Here is a 17,785-nt window from a genome sequence, read left to right on the forward strand (position 1 = left end):
TCCTGGTGTGTCCGCTGTGCCGTGCGTGTGATCATTGCTTGTACAGCCCTCTCGCAGTGTCCGGAGCAAGTATGGTGGGTCTGACACAGCGGTGTCAATGTGTTCTTTTTTCCATTTCCAGGAGTGTATAACCGGAGTTGATGGTTCAAATGGCTGTAAGCGCTATGGAATTTAACATCTGAGGTCATCATTTACCTAAACTTAGAACTGCTTAAACTTAACTGACCGAAGGACATCACAGACATCCATGGCCGAGGCAGGATTCGAACCTGCGACCGTAGCAGCAGCGCGGTTCCAGACTGAAGCGCCTAGAAAAAAATGTTGAAATGCATCTGAAATCTTATGGGACTTGACTGGTAAGGTCATCAGTCCCTACTTAACCTAAATTATCCTAAGGACCAACACACACACCCATGCCCGAGGGAGGACTCGAACCTCCGCCGGGACCAGCCGCACAGCCGACGACTGCAGCGCCTGAGACCGCTCGGCTAATCCCGCGCGGCAAGCTCCTAGAACCGCTCGGCCACAGCGGCCGGCGCCGAAGTTGACATCTATTCTGCAGGCTTGGAGGAAACTCATTTTTCGAGGTGGGATCAAGGCACTGGAACATCGTTGGACGAAGCGCATTAATGTAGAAGGAGACTACATTGAAAAATAAAAAGTTTTTGTGATGTAAGTACTTTTTTTTGTATTCCGTTCCGAGAACTCTTCAAGACACCCTCGCACAAGTACGCTCGAACTGGGTCCAGGCAGCGGAGGTTCTGGCACGCTTAGACATATGCATCCCCGTACGTACTTGTCAAGCTCGCAATGACGTGCGTGCCGGCGTTAATGGACGGCGATTGAGCGGTTAAGCAGCAGGAGAGCTTCGTCGAAGAGGCTGCCACGCCACGACGCCTCACCGTCTCAACCGTAGTGGCGGCTGCGACCTATGCCAAGTAGGTGTGTGTGTGTGTGTGTGTGTGTGTGTGTGTGTGTGTGTGTGTGTGTGTGTTATTCCGTCGTCGTCTGCAACTGCATACGCAGATCGAAACGACAGTCGCGGATTTCGTGGCCTCGAGGTAAAGTGTCTAACATACTGCGTGGTGTCTGTCCGTTCTATACCGTGTCTCCCTACCACTTTCGCGCAACGACGCTCTGAGCGTGTTTTTTTAAGGGAATTGACTAGTTTGAACCTGGGACCTGTTGCTGGTAAGGAGACGCCAGACCACACATGACGTGTAGAATTCAGAAGAGTTCAGCGAGACTAGCGATGATGTAACCAAATACTTAATGATTTCAGCGTCAGCTCCACTGCACTCCCTGTAAAAGAATCTAAATACTAACTAAATTTAGTGGAAGGGGTTCAAGGCTTTCTATTTTTAGTTAGCTGGTAAAATAACGTCGAAAAAGCAGTTAGTTCACCATTGGAAATTTTATTCTACTCACAAAACATCGTTTATAAATTGCACTATTGATAAAAGGAAATGTTTTAATACAGGATGGTAAAAACCAACTGCTTTCAACAAAAATGTGAACGAATATTCCCTGAATGGATTTCCAAGTTCTCCAATGGATCGAAGGATGACCTATGCCATATCACATCTACAATCTAGCTTTAAATTAAGTTTCACAAAAGAGAAAACTATAAAAATGGTCTATAGTGACCCTCAATTATCTTTAATTGCTTATCTAACTTGTCGTAAATTACAGTGGCTGATGTGGCTTCTCAACAACTATATAACAGAAAAATCATCGCGTTTCAGATTTTTACTTCAAGTGGCAAATGTGAACACCATGAGCTTTAATTAACGATCGACACTAGTATTACGTAAAAAGTGGGTGTAACAGATGAGACTTCTGCAGTTCTGAGTGAAGCTTTATGCGCTGTTATGCGGCATCCCGTGCGTTCATTACCTTGTCGGTGTTCGTCAGGGGGCGGCGGGCAGCACAGCTCCGCTCACCTCGCTTTCTCGGAAGCAACTCCCCTCTAACTTCTCCTTACTACATTTACCGAAGTTGGTTTAAAAAAACTATCTGGCTGTGTTTTCATCTGACCAATCAGGGTCTCAATGTTAACCTTAAGCTCCGCCTACAAAAATTCTGTCTATCCAATGAGAAACATTATACTTTCCGTGGTGGGGCAATTTTTTTAATGTTTGCTATGTAACAGAGACGCGTATAGTCTCAGGCTAAAATTTGCAGCTTGTGTGGGCCTTTTAGTGTTATCGTAACATTGATACTGTTCTTCTGGAGGGCTCTAGCTTTTAACATGGGCTGGGGGTGGTCCTGTCGGTTAGCTGGCGACGTGGGTGTCCAGTCCGTCCCTTATTGTAGGGCCTTCTAGCTTAACACGGTTCTGCTCTCAGCTTCTGTTCTCGTTTCTCCCCTCGGAACTGCGTCTGTCTCACGGTGGGAAGGTACGACATGCATTTAGGCATCCTTGTGTTAGCCTGTGGTATTCCATTTGCTCACTCGTTACTCGTATTACTTTGGTTAATTTAATGTCACGATTTATTCGGAGCTATGTGACATACTACTGGATTTGCTTATGTCAGGGTTTTCATGAGAGGTGTTGGATTTGCCTGACACGTTACAAGTGTGCCGCAACAACGACGGAGCTGTAATGAGATTCTAGAGAGTACCGCCGCGTGTGGTGAAAAGACGGCCTGGCAGACGTTGCTGGCACGCCCGCCAAACACTGCCTGGACGGCCAGCCTGGAAGAAGCTATACCTGCCGGTTGCCAAACCACACACCAGGCGTTGGGACACTGGTGAAACTCCTGGTGTGTGTGTGTGTGTGTGTGTGTGTGTGTGTGTGTGTGTGTGTGTGTGGTCAGCTGGGGCCGTGCGCGAAAGTCTGTCCTGGCAGTGGTGTTGCCCCGTTTGACCACTGTCACCCCCCCAGCCTTCCGGCTGCCCGCTGACTTCACGTGGACACAGCTCCTGACACGGTCTCCAACCAACGATCAGACAATCTGTCAAACTAAACTACACGTGGCAGATATTTCCACTTTGTACCGTGTAATGACTACAGAATATGAAGTAAGTGTCAGTCGAAGGAAGACGAAAGTAATGAGACGCATCAGGAATGAGAACAGCAAGAAACTTAGTATCATGATTGGTAATTTTTAACATTTTTGTGGACCGACTGCAACTGATATTGTTTATATAATAATATACAGCCTACAGTTGCAGGTTAACTTCATCGTTTACCTAGGTTTCAACGTTAGTAATAACGTCTTCTTCAGAACCTGCAAAAAGTTATTATCATGTGCTAGTGAATTATGTTAGATATGGTCATCTACAGCATGCAACGTGTAGTAGTTACATACATGATCGAACTCTTACTACCCGCGCATCAGATCACATTTTTGCTATGAATTAGTTTTATACTTTACTGAGGTAAGTTAATTACAGTATCGAGCACGACTACGTTTTACATTCTAGTACAGAGCCTTATAAACTGACCAACAAATCTCGTATGAACATCTGTAGGAAAGGATCTATTATTACAGAAACTGTAATGGTCACATGCTTTTCGAATTATTGTAAACCTAATACAGGCTGTAAGCCTTCGAAGTATGCCCTATTTTTTAGATACAGTTGATCGTTCAGTAAATTGCCTCCATCTGTAATTAGGTGTGCATAAATTTGTAGTTCCTCAAGCGTGTTGTGTCTATATCCCTTAACTTCATGATGCAGTAGCTGTATGTCACGTAAAGGTTTACGTGTATGAGCCATTTGCACCAGATGTTCCGCAAAGGCAGACCCCCGTGTTCGTACGTCCTTCATTGGAAGATGTTCTTTAAACCTTACTACTATAGCTCTGCCTGTTTGACCTGTGTAATAACATGGGCAATCATCACACATAATCTTATATGCGCCTGATTAAAGCAAAATTTGGTTCATTCCCTCGAGAAAGACTGTGATAAGCGAGCGGAATCACGTCACACGACGAGGTCCATACAATGGGGTTAAAGTGAATTTGCTACAGCTTGTTTAATAGAAGTGACGAAACCTTATGGTTATGCATAAAGTTGTATAAAACTGAATTAGGCCATGGCTTGTTTTAGGCAAACATTTTAATATTTTATGTAACTACTACACGTTGCATGCTGTAGATGACCATATCTAACATAATTTACTAGCACATTATAACAACTTTTTGCAGGTTCTGGAGAAAACGTTATTACTAAGGTTGAAACCTAGGTAAACGAAAAAGTTAACCTGCAACTGTAGGCTGTGTATTCTTATATATCATGACTGATGGTCACGAAGTTAAGGAATTCTGCTACCTGGGCAGCTGAATAACCAATGACGGACGAAGCAAGGACGACATCCCAAAGTATACTAGCATCACCATAGAGGGTTCTGGCCAAGGGAAGTCTTCTAATATCAAATACCGGCCTTAATTTGAGGAAGAAATTTCTGAGGATGTACGCCTGGAGTACAGCATTATATGCTAGTGAAACATGGACTGTGGGGAAAACCGGAACAGAAGAGGATCGAAGCATTTGAGATACGGTGCTTGAGACCGATGTTGAAAATTAGGTGGACTGACTAGGCAATGAATGAGATGGTTCTGGGCAGAATGGGAGAGGAAAGGAAAATGTGGAAAACACTGACAACGAACGGAGAGAATCATAGGACATCTGCTAAGACATCCGAGAGTGACTTCCCTATTACCTGAGGGAGCTGCAGAGGGCAAAAACTATAGAAGAAGACAGATATTGGAATATATCCGCCAAATGCTACTCTGAAATGAAGAGGTTGGCACAGCACGGCAGGAATTCGTGGCGGGAAGCATCAAACCAGCGGGGGGAAAAACAGCCTCCTAACGTATCTTAGCCTGGTATCTCGGTTTCACTCAATTTGGCTTCTCTAGAAAATAGGTAGCTATGAGCACGAACAGTTTGTAGGCTCCAACAAAAAAGTTTAGTACAACAGATGAACACATTTTAAGAAGAGGTGTCGATTTACAGTCTCAAAAGCAGGTCCGCGCCGTAATTCCCGTCTGAGGGGACGGGTCTTACACGAAACACGCTTGGTGTTCAGAGGTAACGGGGCAGTCCCTTAACTTCGAAGGTGCCAAAACCTTCCGGTGTTATCCAGGCAATCGATCTACTGCTCCGTGGTGCTGTCGGCTTGGCAATTACAGGTTACAGGCCACTACAGGCGGAAAAGAAACGGCGATTAAGAAAGTCGGGAGAAATTCGTTGCGTCTGCATTATCGCCTGCCAAGGCTGAGGTAATAACAATCTTCGAACCGGATTTGCGGTGTCTGCTGGCAATCACATCGCCGCGGATATAAACAGCACTTTGTACCTGCTGTTTAACGGATATCTAGGCTATGTGTGTACACACACACACACACACACACACACACACACACACAATATCTTTTAGGTTTAGACCTCCAATATCAGCTGGGGGTATGTCATTAAAGCCGGCACGAATGTGTTACAACTTTCATCTTTGCTTCCTTCAGTGTTGTAGAAGCGTACGCTATCTGACCACACGGTATAAGAACCAAACGGAACTGACCGCCAGATGTCACCAGAGGCAGGTCGTTTTAAAGGAGACTCGCAGTACCGTCTTGCAAGCGGACAAGCGGCAACAGGCGAATGGCTCAGTCAGAAGTGCTCACTGACTTGGAATGTGGACTCGTCATCGGCTGTTGCCTGACCAACAAACTCATGAGGCACATTTAGACGCTTTTACAGCCGACTGCTGCTGCTGTGACTGTAGAGTGGAAACGCGAAGGCCAGATCACATCAAAATCAGATGATGCTCACAAACTGCGACATCGTCTCCAAATAACACAGTGACCCGTATATGTAATAAGTTTCTCTGATTTACGTCTATGGTCACAATCTTTTTTCTTTTACGTATTACCGGTTTCGGTCTCTAGTGACCATCATCAGATCTGCAGCAGAAATGCGAAAAATATAAACACACTCGCAAACTGTATACAGGTCAAGAACAAAGTAGCACTGACAAAATTTACATTTGTGCATACCTGTTACATAAAAACAAAGTCTTAATGTACTGCAACCATTGTGGCATCGTCAAATGTTAAATGCGGAATCAGTACCACCATCGTCAAATACATATAAGTCACATCACATGCACGACTCATGTCGTCAGTAAAACTACTGTTTAAAACAAGCTGCCGTACAGTAGCCACAAGACGTTTGGGTTTAAGTTGACCAGAAGTTGCTAATGTCGGCATACACTAGTCTTCAATAATTAATTGAAGCAGCGAAAATAAAAGGGAGATACTGATGAAAGGCGGGAATTTAAGGAGATTGGACCTGCATAAACTGAAAGAACCAGAGGCTGTACAGAGTTTCGGGGAGAGCATACGGGAACAATTGACAGGAATGGGGGGAAAGAAATACAGTAGAAAAAGAATGGGTAGCTTTGAGGGATGAAGTAGTGAAGGCAGCACAGGATCAAGTAGGTAAAAAGACGAGGGCTAGTAGAGATCCTTGGATAACAGAAGAAATATAGAATTTAATTGATGAAACGAGAAAATACAAAAAAGCAGTAAATGAAGCAGGCAAAAACGAATACAAACGTCTCAAAACGGAGATCTACAGGAAGTGCAAAATGGCTAAGCAGGGATGGCTAGAGGACAAATGTAAGGATGTAGAGGCTTATCTCACTAGGGGTAAGATAGATACTGCCTACAGGAAAATTAGAGAGACTTTTGGAGAAAAGAGAACCACTTGTATGAACATCAAGAGCTCAGATGGAAACCCAGTTCTAAGCAAAGAAAGGAAAGCAGAAAGGTGGTAGGAGTATATAGAGGGTCTATACAAGGGCGATGTACTTGAGGACAATATTGTGCAAATGGAAGGGGATGTAGATGAAGATGAAATGGGAGATACAATACTGCGTGAAGAGCTTGACAGAGCACTGAAAGACGTGAGTCGAAAAAAGGCCCCCGGAATAGACAACATTCCATTAGAACTACTGACGGCCTTGGGAGAGCCAGTCCTGACAAAACTCTACCATCTGGTGAGCAAGATGTATGAGACAGGCGAAATACCCTCAGACTTCAAGAAGAATATAATAATTCCAATCCCAAAGAAAGCAGGTGTTGACAGATGTGAAAATTACTGAACTACCAGTTTAATAAGCCACAGCTGCAAAAGACTAACACGAATTCTTTACAGACGAATGGAAAAACTGGTAGAAGTCGACCTCGGTGAAGATCAGAAATGTTGGAACACGGGAGGCAATACTGACCTTACGACTTATCTTAGAAACTAGACTAAGGTAAGGCAAACCTACGTTTCTAGCATTTGTAGACTTAGAGAAAGCTTTTGACAATGTTGACTGGAATACTCTTTTTCAAATTCTGAAGGTAGCAGGGGTAAAATACAGGGAGCGAAAGGCTATTTATAATTTGTACAGAAATCAGATGGTAGTTATAAGAGGCGAGGGGCATGAAAGGGAAGCAGTGGTTGGGAAGGGAGTGAGACAGAGTTTGTAGCCTATCCCCGATGTTATTCAATCTGTATATTCAGCAAACAGTAAAGGAAACAAAAGAAAAATTTGTAGTAGGTATTAAAATCCGTGGAGAAGAAATAAAAACTTTGAGGTTCGGCGATGACATTGTAATTCTGTCAGAGACAGCAAAGGACTTGGAAGAGCAGTTGAATGGAATGGACAGTGTCTTGAAAGGAGGATATAAGATGAACACCAAGAAAAGCAAAACGAGGATAATGGAATGTAGTCGAATTAAGTCGGGTGATGTTGAGGGAATTAGATTAGGAAACGAGACACTTAAAGTAGTAAAGGAAATAACTGATGATGGTCGAAGTAGAGAGGATATAAAATGTAGACTGGCAATGGCAAGGAAAGCGTTTCTGGAGAAGAGAAATTTGTTAACATCGAGTATAGATTTAAGTGTCAGGAAGTGATTTCTGAAAGTATTTGTATGGAGTGTAGCCATGTATGGAAGTGAAACATGGACGATAAATAGTTTGGATAGGAGGAGAATAGAAGCTTTCGAAATGTGGTGCTACAGAAGAATGCTGAAGATTAGATGGGTAGATCAAATAACTAATGAGGAGGTATTGAATAGGATTGGGGAGAAGAGAAGTTTGTGGCACAACTTGACTAGAAGAAGGGATCGGTTGGTAGGACATGTTTTGAGGCATCAAGGGATCACCAATTTAGTATTGGAGGGCAGCGTGGAGGGTAAAAATCGTAGAGGGAGACCAAGAGATGAATACACTAAGCAGATTCAGAAGGATGTAGGTTGCAGTAGGTACTGGGAGATGAAGAAGCTTGCACAGGATAGAGTAGCATGGAGAGCTGCATCAGACCAGTCTCAGGACTGAAGACCAGAACAACAACAACAACACTAGTTAAAGTCTGTAATAAGCTTATAAAGTATAAAAGGTGTTACAGTAATAAAAAGCAATAAAAAGAACGAGAAAAGTAATATTGTTAAAAAGACGAAGAGTTAAAAAAACAGTGGTTGACATATGCTCTAGTGCCAACATTCTAGATGAGGACATAAATATTAAAGACCGTTAATAGTGCGCCGTGTAATATTAACAACATGAAACAAATCGCTTAAGGAGCCACAAATAAAATATAGTTCTGCACATGGACTGTTATCAGTGCCCGTACAAATCCCCAATCTCGCCACTTTGACGAACGATGATGAAGTGATGCGGACAACACAAACACCCAGTGCGAAGGCGGAAAAAAAACATCCACGACCCGGCCGCGAATCGAACCCAGAACCCTGTGATCCAGAGGCAGCAACGTTGGCCACTAGACCACGAGTTGCAGACCAAATCCAGACAGAGCCCGTGTACTGACACAGGGACTGCCCATCAACATGGGGTATGGTTACAAAAATTAAAAAATCAAAAAATCGAAAAAAAATCGCGTGGAATCATCAGCAGAAATCACTCTTCAGTTCCAAAATGCTTACAGCAATCCAGGTGAGGCAGTGGCCGTGCGTATTGAGCTGGAATAGCGGTCGAGCAGCTCCTCAAGAGTGGGTTGTTTGAGGGAGGAGACCAGACAGCGAGGTCATCGGTCTCGTCGCAATAGGGAATGACAGGGAAGGAAGTCGCCCGTGGCCTTTCAGAGGAACCATCCCGGCATTTGTCTGGAGCGATATAGGGAAATCACGGAAAACCTGAACCAGGATGGTCGGACGCGGGATTGAACCGTCGTCCGTCCGAATGCGAGTCCAGCGTGCTAGCCACTGCGCCACCTCAAGAAGAGCGACGCTGGTGCACAGTCGACGGTCGAAACGGGCGATCTGGAGTGACGTATCACGCTATACCCAGAGGCAATGTGGCGGAAGGGTTTGGGTTTAGCGTACCCTGGAGAACATCAATTACCAACACGTGTAGCGCCAACTGGTGGTGTCGCGATATGTAGTAGCTACTCGCAGTTACTGTGAATGACCTCACTGAGGAAACTCCAAATACTGAAGCCACAGCACTGTGTACAGTGCACGGTAGGGGAAGCGTTCGAAGACGGCGACTGATGCAATCAGAATTACAATCCACTCTCCCACAAAGTTGAATCTGTGACACAGTAGTTTGTGCCCAGCTACTTTCCTGAGATGGACTCACCTGTCCAAAGACTGGACCTGGGTCCAATGGAACATCTTTGGGATGACTTGGGATGTCTGCTTCACTCCAGACCCCTGCCAAAAGACTCTACCTCAGCCCAGTGGAACACCTTTGGGATGTCTGCTTCGCTCCAGACCCCTGCCAAAAGACTTTACCTCAGCCCAGTGGCACACCTTTGGGATGTCTGCTTCGCTCCAGACCCCTGCCGAAAGACCCGACCTCAGCCCAGTGGAACACCTTTGGGATGTCTGCTTCGCTCCAGACCTCTGCCAAAAGACGCGACCTCAGCCCAGTGGAACAGCTTTGGGATATCTGCTTCGCTCCAGACCCCAGCCAAAAGACTCTACCTCAGCCCAATGGAACACCTTTGGGATATCTGCTTCGCTCCAGACCCCTGCCAAAAGACTCGACCTCAGCCCAGTGGAACACATTTGGGATGTCTGCTTCGCTCCAGACACCTGCCAAAAGACTACCTCAGCCCAGTGGAACACCTTTGGGATGTCTGCTTCGCTCCAGAACCCTGCCAAAAGACTCGACCTCCGCCCAGTGGAACACCTTTGGGATGTCTGCTTCGCTTTAGAGTCCAGCGTCCAACTTCACTGTCTTCTCTTGCTTCGGCTCTTGAGGAAGAATGGCCTTAACACACATTTAGAGATATGAATGAAACTGCCCCCAACAGATTTCAAGCCACGATAAATGCGAAGCATACACAATCACATTTATGTCCACTAACAGGTATCTGGAGGCTTTTTATGAAATGCTACTGCTTGCCCTCGCTGACTCTGGCAAAGAAATTAACTATGTCCCTGCTCGTGCGACAGTATAACAAAGAATTGTGATGTTTGGGGGGGGGGAGGGGGGGGGGAGGAGGATGACAAAGTATTTTATTTCGCAACCATACTAAGCTGGTGTCCAAAATTAAAACAACAGAGTGCTATTTCCTCGTCCTGTGTTTAATTCAGGGTATAACCATACCAACTGTCAATAGATGTCGTTACGATAGTGTTCCACACGGAAGATGACATTCTGGTCAACAGATATCCAGGTCAACGCTGGCGTCAGGGCACGTAGCAAACGGGGTGCTGTTTGCCGGGTTGTTGCACATCCACAGTCACGGCGTACACAGTCTGAAACGATGCAGTAAGACACAGAGAAGACACTTACAAGGCTCTCTGCAGTTGAGCGCCATAGGAAGAATCGAAGCAAACTGATGTGGCGCGATGGCTTACCGCTAATCGTTCTGTTTCTCGAATGAGGCAACAGTGTAGAGAGGCAAACTGTATCCCGGAAACTTGGGCAAAGCCGACCTGCTGTGATATCAGAGAGAGAGAGAGAGAGAGAGAGAGAGAGAGAGAGAGAGAGAGAGATGGATGTTATTTGGCTGTAAGGGCACGACGGTACTGCCTTAGTACTGCATGGCAACTGGCACCTAACCTCTCCTGCAAGTGTTGTAGCGAGGCAAATGGTGTTTTAGATTAGATTAGTTTTTCGTTCTATAGATCCGTGTTGAGGAGATCCTCGTGGATGTGGAACATGTCACCTTTTTTTATTTTTTATTTTTATTTTTTTAAGCTGAAATAACAATACTAATAGTATAAATATATACAACACATCATTTGTTTCTATTAAAAAATTCGTCAATGGAGTAGAAGGAGTTGGCCACTAGTAAGTCTTTCGGGCTCCTTTTAAACTGATCTTTATTTGTAACTAAATTCTTTTATGTTTGCTGGCAAATTACTGAAGGTGAGTGTTCCTGAGTAGTGGACCCCTTTTTTGAACTAAAGTTAAGTGCTTTTAAGTCCTTGTGCAGATCAACTATGTTTCTGGTATTGTATGTATGAACTGAGCTGTTTGTTGGAAAAAGAGATATATTATTTAGGACAAATTTCATTGAGGAGTAAATGTACTGAGAGGCAGTAGTTAGTATACCCGGTCCTTTGAAGAGGTTCCTGCAGGACTTCGGTGAATTTACTCCACAAATAATACTTATTACACGCTTTTGGACTCTGGAAACTTTTGTTTGACTTGAATGTTTACCCCAAAATATTATACCATATGACATTATGGAATGAAAGTAGCCAAAGTATGCAAGCTTTTTCACTTTTATGGCGCCTATCTCTGCTAACACTCGAATTGCAAATACAGATTTGTTGAGGCGTTTCTGCACTTCTCTGGTGTGCTCCTCCCAACTGAATTTATTATGAAGTTGTAATCCCAGGAATTTAAGACCGTCAACCTCTTCTATCTGCTCTTCTTCGTACTTTATGCATATGCTGGCTGGAAAGCTCTTACAGGTTCTGAATTGCATATAGTGAGTCATTTCGAAGTAATGTCAGTGAGTTGGCTTTAAACCATTTATTAATATCCATGGAAATATATTTCTAGAGCTACACTCGACATACTATTTATTGCAATACTTGTGTGATCTGCAAACAAAACGAACTCTGCTTCTGGCAGTGTAACTGATGAGAGATCATTAATGTACACTAGAAAAAGCAATGGCCCTAAGATGGATCCTTGTGGGACACCACATGTAATTTCTTCGCATTCTGATGATGACTGATGACTTAATTCACTAGTCCCTTGCACTGACACCCTTTGTTTCCCGTTAGCGAGGTATGACTTGAACCATTTTGCAGCACTGCCCGTGACACCAGAGAATTCTAATTTATTTAAAAGGATGTTTCCAGGTTTGTACTGGTGTCACAGATGGTCACACTCCACACTGAGCACATTAAGCACCTGTCGGAACGTGTGTGGAGATCTGTCGAGTTGGAAAAGAAACGAAGAACATTTCTTTCTACCGTTATGCATGTCGCAGTTGATTGCGTCCTGCATTCTTTACATTCTTTCTACTCTGCTATCACGTGTTTATACTGCTTTGTGGCAAAATAAACGAAACCCTGCAAAATTTCCGTTTGCCGCTTTGATTTTGGACACCATTGTGTTTGTCAGCCTACGTTGCCAATCACCTCACGTTTCATACTTTCCCAGAAATGAAACTTCCTGGCAGCGAGACTCGAACTCGGGCCCTTTGCCTTTCGCGGGCAAGTGCTCTGAGCTACCGAAACACGACTCACGCCCCGTCCTCACAGCTTTACTTCTACCAGTATCTCGTCTCCTACCTTCCAAACTTTACAGAGTTCTCCTGCGAACCTTGCTGAACTAGCACTCCTGAAAGAAAGGATACTGCGGAGACATGGCTTAGCCATAGCCTGGGGGATGTTCCCAGAATGAGATTTTCACTCTGCAGCGGAGTGTGCGCTGATATGAAACTTCCTGGCAGATTAAAACTGTGTGCCCGACCGAGGCTCGAACTCGGGACCTTTGCCTTTCGCGAGCAAGTGCTCTACCATCTGAGCAGGAGAACTTCTGCAAAGTTTGGAAGGTAGGAGACGAGGTACTGGCGGAAGTAAAGCTGTGAGGACAGGGCGTGAGTCGTGCTTCGGTAGCTCAGATGGTAGAGCACTTGCCCGCGAAAGGCAAAGGTCCCGAGTTCGAGTCTCGGTCGGGCACGCAGTTTTAATCTGCCAGGAAGTTTCATATCAGCGCACTCTCCGCTGCAGAGTGAAAATCTCATTCTGGAAACTTTCCCAGAAATGTTTTCGACAGTGTCGGTGTCTGTTTTCCCCGTAGCGTCTACGACACTGATTATCTGCGCAGATCTTATCGGTCACCACAAGATAACGCCACTTTCTGAAGATTATCAAATGATTCGTTGCTTCACCGGCATTCCACAAGGCCTACGCGAAGAATGCCTATCGTAGACGATAACTGTTCCACGTAGAAAGGATCTGTGACCATGAACTACTACGTACTGTAACAACACCTGTTTTATACAGCATACCTGGTACTACATTGTTTTGAACGTTCAAACGTCTGCAGATAAAATGCGGTGATAAGAGACACACATCAGACTACTACGTTTGATATTGATGAGTAACGAATATAATTTTCGTCTTAAACTCTGACGTATTGAGAGAAGAAACACAGGTTTGCGATGTATAGTAATTACAACAAGGTTTGTGACCATCTACATGTCTAACGGAAATATCTAGAGAACAATTTAATTGCTACTAAATCTGGTACCATCGACAACGGCTACTTCTTGTGTAAAAAAAAAAAGTTCAGAAATCCGCCAAAGCATTAGGGAATACAAACTGATACATAATCCAAACAAAACAATTTCTTTTTTAAAATAGCGAAAAGTGTGAAGAGTATACAGTAAACAAATAGCATTTTATGTTTGTCGAGCTGGGACAAAATTCAAGTATTAATTACGCAAATTGCGTCTGAAAGACGCTCAATTCGTACAAATACTGGCATTTATGTCATGTTTGGATTTTTACAACAGTGAAACGGTATAGAAAACTTGGAAAGTCATGTTCAGCAGACGACTTCAGATTGTAATACTGACTTCACGCGTATTCACTACGATCATCGTGACATAACTCCTTGCGCTGTTGACGATAGGAACGCTCAACTACACTACTGGCCATTAAAATTCCTACACCAAGAAAAATGCAGATGATAAACGTCTAATCATTGGACAAATATACTGGAACTGACATGTGATTACATTTTCACGCAATTTGGGTGTATAGATCCTGAGAAATCAGTACCCAGAACAACCACCTCTGGCCGTAATAACGACCTTGATATTCCTGGGCATTGAGTCAGACCGACCTTGAATGCCGTGTACAGGTACAGCTGCCCACGCAGCTTCAACACGATACCACAGTTGATCAAGAGTAGTGACTGGCGTATTGTGACGAGCCAGTTGCTCGACCACCATTGACCAGACGTTTTCAATTGGTGAGAGATCTGGAGAATGTGCTGGACAGGGCAGCAGTCTAACATTTTCTCTATCCAGAAGGGCCCGTATAGGACCTGCAACATGCGATCGTGCATTATCCTGCTGAAATGTAGGGTTTCGCAGGGATCGAATGAAGGGTAGAGCCACGGGTCGCAACACATCTGAAATGTAACGTCCACTGTTCAAAGTGCCATCAATGCAAGCAATAGGTGACCGAGACGTGTAACCAATGGCACCCCATACCATCACGCCGGGTGGCGATGACGAATACACGCTTCCAATGTGCGTTCACCGCGATGTCGCCAAACACGGATGCGACCCTCACGATGCTGTAAACAGAACCTGGATTCATCCGAAAAAAATGACGTTTTGCCATTCGTGCACCCAGGTTCGTAGTCTAGTGCACCAACGCTGTGATGCAGCGTCAAGGGTAACCGCAGCCGTGGTCTCAGAGATGATAGTCCGTGCTGCTGGAAACATCGTCGAACTGTTCGTGCAGATGGTCGTTGTCTTGCAAACGTCCCCATCTGTTGGCTCAGGGATCGAGACGTGGCTTCACGATCCGTTACAGCCGTGCGGATAAGATGCCTGTCATCTCGACTGCTGGTGATACGAGGCCGTTGGGATCCAGCACGGCGTTCCGTATTGCCCTCCTGAACCCACCGATTCCATATTCTGCTAACAGTCATTGGATCTCGATCGACGTGAGCAGCAATGTCGCCATACGATAAACCGCAATCGCGATAGGCTACAGTCCGACCTTTATCACAGACGGAAACGTGATGGTACGCATTTCTCCTCCGTACACGAGGCATCACAACAACGTTTCACGAGGCAACACCCGTCAACTGCTGTGTGTGTATGGGAAATCGGTTGGAAACTTGCCTCATGTCAGCACGTTGTAGGTGTTGCCACCGGCGCCAACCTTGTGTGAATGCTCTGAAAAGCTAATATTTGCATATCACCTCATCTTCTTCCTGTCGGTTAAATTTCGCGTCTGTAGCTCGTCATCTTCATGGTGTAGCGATTTTAATGGCTAGTAGTGTATGTTTAGAAGTGGTGATTCGCAACAAGATACGGAGAAAGTTACCAGCAGTTGTTTAGCCTGCGTTTGAACACTTCATAAGGTCCCAGACTTTTACATGCAATTTACCTAAAGTAATGTAACTATGCCGGACACCTCTCGATAACATATAGATAATTATACAAAGATAATAATGTGTAATTAGTATAAATATTAGTGAATGAAGGGCACCTTTCATTTTTCTTTCTTTTTGCTCTGCTCTTTTGCTGTTTACTTTGTGCTGGTCTCTCGGTTAGCTTGTTTCATGTTACGCAGTTAATTCTGTGGATTCGATGAAATTGTCTTAGGACGGTCAGTGACAGATTTTGCGAAGAAGATTTGTTCTCCCAAGCGAAAACCGTGGATCTTTGCTACTTTCAGAAGAAATTGCATTAACTTTCGTAAAAGTTCCGAATTAAGTCAGTCATTTAATGAAGGAGACCCCAGTTTCTGTTAATGTTGCCGCCACTGCTTTTCATTTTAATACGAAACTAGTTCACAATGCAAATTGCGTTTCATATTAATCGCAAGTAAAATAATTAAATCACAATTAACGGGATGTGACAAAAATTGTCAGTGAGCTGCATGAAGAAGTTGATGTGTAAAACACGTTGTCGAGTCTGCAGATATGAGTCAGGTTTGGTAAAAAAAAGATTAAGTTTTGCTGCAATTATGTTCACAAAATTCATTATGCAGTAAATTTCTGCGCATCTGCGTGTACGAACTTGTATATACGAACGTCTTAGTCTCGACTTCGAGATGATCAAGAACGAAGCCGAGTACATCGTGCTCCCGGATTTTGTCGGTGAGAAAGGACCCACCCCGGAGCTGAAGGCACACGAAAATTCCACAGCCCAGATTCGAGAAGTCACAACACGCATTTCACGACCCACCTTCACGATGTGTGTGTGTCCCAATGCCCATTCCTCGTACATTAGCAAATGTGCAGTGGAAGCGCTACACACCGTAAAGGTCCGAACGAGCTCTGCTTTCTCTTTGCTTTTCCCCAGCGTGGCCATTTCCCGAGACGTTTGTGTGGTGGAAGAAAGTGGATGGTGAACAGTAAACGCCTCTCTTGCAACATCTGCCACGCATCGCCGTGAGGTTTTCGCTTTTACTAAACAAACGCGTAACAAAATCTGGCTCGTGTTCCTTGGGTATTCCCTATCTCTCCTATTAATCCTATACTGACCTAAACAGTACGTGTATAATTGTCGATGTCTAAAATCTCTTGTAGTTGTCTCATCAAATATTGTTTATATTTGGTTCTTTTATTTAATACAGACAGTTACGTAGCCACAGTTTTGAATATAATGTTGATGTTTTTCCTGTTTTACTACAGACAGTTACGTAGCCACAGTTTTGAATATACTGTTGATGTTTTTCCTGTTTACTACGCGTCTACTTGTGTACTATTCAGCCTTTTTACCTTTTAAAAAGCAGTACCACCACACTCTCAAAGACTGCATTTACTGTATATTCCCTCGAACTCCATTTTTGTGCATTTACTTATTTCTGTTTTTCTCACTGATATTGCTTAAGTTCCTTATTTATTCTGTATTTACACTGATAACCGTTTCTTCTTTTAATTCTTTTTTATATGACTCTCCATGTTTTACACCTCCTGAAGTAGCCTTGTCAAGCACTAATTTCATTTTATTAGTTCTGTTCATTAATAGAAACTAAGTCTTTCCCCACGTCATATGGGTTCGGAGTTGCACTGCTGGGCGTTTCTCCTCCATAAATGCCTACGCAGTGCCTCTTCTCTGGGCCATCGTTTGTCCTTTGTCCCGTAGGTCTCCTGCTACCTTGTCTTTCCAGCACACTTCCGGTCTTCCTCTCCTCCGTGATCCTTCGATTTCTAGGACTTCAACTCTTCTCCCCTCTTCTCTGCACATGTCCGTACCATCTTAGCCTACTTTCTTGGATCTTCTTCCCTGTGGGCTCCACTTTCACTGTTGCCCTGATGTATTCATTCCTTAGTGTATCCTTTCGCGTCACCCCACTCATCCACTTAACATTCTCATTTCTGCCGCTTCCATCTCTCTCTCTTCTGGGCTTTTGTAATAGGCCGAGTTTCTGCGATATACAGCATCGCAGGCCTCAACACAGACTTTTAAAGCTTTCCTTTCATTTTCAGCTAACCTCCGTATCACACGGTACTCTGCTCAGTTTCCTCCAGTTCATCCGTCCACTTTTCATCCTGTGCTCCATCTCTTTGCATGTAAGAGCTTAGCTACTTAAATTGCTTGACCAGCGCCTTTTTTTCTCCTTGCAGGCTAATATATAGATTTTTGGCATCCTTTGTAC

The 17,785-nt window shown here is 44.2% G+C and overlaps 1 protein-coding gene across 5 annotated transcripts in view; it reads right to left on the bottom strand.

The window, feature by feature from the left end:
* The window catches only part of LOC126295342 (uncharacterized), a 673,108-nt gene that overhangs the window by 408,481 nt on the left and 246,842 nt on the right, over positions 1–17,785 (bottom strand). The window lies entirely within an intron of this gene.

Source organism: Schistocerca gregaria, chromosome 11 (genome assembly GCF_023897955.1).
Source record: "Schistocerca gregaria isolate iqSchGreg1 chromosome 11, iqSchGreg1.2, whole genome shotgun sequence".
In the NCBI taxonomy this organism is placed as follows: domain Eukaryota; kingdom Metazoa; phylum Arthropoda; class Insecta; order Orthoptera; family Acrididae; genus Schistocerca; species Schistocerca gregaria.